Raw genomic sequence first — 2,588 nt, 5'->3', positions numbered from 1 at the left:
ATGAATTGATTAATTTTTCCCCAAACAATGTGCCTCCTTCTTTCCTCTTACACCCCAGCATCTGTGGCCTGATTCCCCAAAGCATGTTGTCAGGATATTGGTGATGATTTTATTTCCATTGGATTTTCCTCCAGACTCATGAAGTCATATCTCTTGGACCATTTCACTATTTCTAATGTGAAATTTGAAAAATTAGAAAAGGAAATTAATAAGTAAATCATTCGTTCTTCCTAAAGCCAGATGATTTTTTTAAATTGTATTTTTAAAGCCTCGCTTCCCAATGACATTTAAAAAAAACCCCTTTAAATCTCAGAAAAGTTGTTGTTACCCCCTCTCTAGGAGAGATTTTGGTGTTTTTTTTGGCCATGCCAGGTGGCATGCGGGATCTTATTTCCCCAACCAGGGATTGAACTTGTGCCCACTGCAGTGGAAGCACGGAGTCCTAACCACTGGACAGCCAAGGACGTCCTAGGAAAGATTTTTCTAAGAACTTTGTTACAAGAAAATACATCTCAGTATTCATTCTAGCTTTCTTCTGTCTTAATACCTGACCACTGCTACCACTAGAGCAGTCATTTCCGGTCATTAACACCTGCTCTCCTAGTTAGGTAACAGGTAAATGATTCATTTGCTTTGAGTAGTGTTCTAACAGCTTTCTAAGTATTTAAAACAATTGCTAATCCTTTATCCCTGTTGGAAAGTCCCTTCTAGCTGAAGCATTCCACTGTAAGGTTGGTCACCGGGACCATCCTTGGAGGGTGGGACTGTTGGCAGTGAGGCGGGGACAGATGAAGACTGTGTTTTCAGTAGGCATGGCCATGGGGCTCCATGGCGGGTGGGAACCATATTTTCTTGCTGGCCCTCTCTGCTTGGTGACCTGGCAGAGTTGCCGTCTCAGTGGCTCATTTTGTTCCTTGGTGGCTCTATTGACAGGGGCCAGTGGACCAGAGAAGGAAGAAGGGGAGAAGGAAGATGACAAGCATGGGTGCATGTGGAGAGGAGGGCGAGAGGGTGAAAAAAGCTTGGGGGACAGAGGCGGGAAAAGGATCACTTGTGGTCGTAGTTGTGGTTCTGTTACTTACTAGCTCGTGACCTTCCTGGTCACCTAACCTCTCTGTGCCACAGTTTCTTGATCTGTAAAATGGGGCTAGCAATGGTGTCTGCCTCACAGGATTGTTGTGAAGATTAAATCACAATGCCCGGCACATAGTAAACACTGATAGAGCACTTGGTATGAGTGTTTATTATTACTATTATTTTAATTGGAACACTCTTCTCTGAGGCTTGTTTGGATTTCACTAGGGTTTTCTTCTCCCTGAAGGAGATCTTCCTTCTCCCCTTCGGCAAGCATTTCTATGAACCTCTTACTTCTCTTCCAAGCTTGAACATCCTTTTCTTGATCAATCTTATTCCTGAAGAAAACTAAAATTCTTTTTGTTGGAAGAGCTTGAAAACGTGGAGGAACTAATGACTGAAAGCCCAGCTGGTCTGCTGGACACACACAGAGCAGTCCTCTGAGGCCAGTGGTGGTCACTGCACTTGAAAGACTGGCCGCTGGGGCTCCATTTCAATGACCTTCCCCACGTCGCTCAGCAAATAAGTGGCAGAATCAGGGTTCAAATCCAGGTCGATCTGGTTCCAAAGTCCTTGGTATTGTCAACCAATCTGTGCCTCCAGAGGTGAAAGGAAAGTTAAAGAATGTTAAAAAAAGCAAACAAAACGGACTTTCGTCTTCATGGGGAGAACTGCAGTCTATGTAGCTACAAATGGTTTTCTAGAATACTGTTCTAGGACTAGGGTGGACCACCTGTTTGTGGGGTCCCCTGCTTTAGTAAACAAACAAGATCATTCCCCGTCGTTCTGAGAGTGATAAAGAATACTGAAGAGTATCTGATGGAGACAATAGTACCACTGGTGGTGGAGGTTTACCTCTGAGCGGCCTGGGAGCCTTGGTGGGGAGGTGGGACTTGGGCCGATAATTGAACGATGACAGCAGGGTTAAGCGAGGGCGAATGAGATGGTGAGGAGGAATTTAACATCTCTGTGCAGCAAAGTGGGGGCAGGAAGGTCTAGTTGATAAAGATGGTGTGAGGACTGGATAATAGACAGACCCAGGGCTGCTTTCCCCTTTCCTCATCAAATTTTAATGATTATATTATATATATTACATGTATATAAAATTTATGTATTATATTATAAGTAATATTTGTACATATAAAACATAAGAAAGGTATATTACATTATATATATGTCATGTACTATGTTATACTAGTACATATTAATATAAAATATATATGTAATTATATTAATATAATTTATCATAATATAATCTATTACATATTTTTGTGTCAGTAAACTTCCATGGAAGAAAAGAATAGTAGGAGAAGAAGGTGGAGATTTAGAGTTAGAATCTCAGTTAAAGGAAGCAGGTAAAGAAAAAAGAAGAGGCTGGCAAGAAACATGCTGGCCTTTTCAGCAATGGGCAACTGAGGACTCTATTAGAATTCTTTGGACTTTGAATTTTTGTGTGGGTATTAGTGTCATGTACTGAGGAAAATAGAAACTAATAATACACTCTATTGTTTTAG

The sequence above is a fragment of the Mesoplodon densirostris genome, chromosome 17 (genome assembly GCF_025265405.1).
Source record: "Mesoplodon densirostris isolate mMesDen1 chromosome 17, mMesDen1 primary haplotype, whole genome shotgun sequence".
Taxonomy (NCBI): Eukaryota; Metazoa; Chordata; class Mammalia; order Artiodactyla; family Ziphiidae; genus Mesoplodon; species Mesoplodon densirostris.
The sequence above is the reverse complement of the archived record's forward strand: the minus strand, read 5'-3'. Positions refer to the sequence as shown.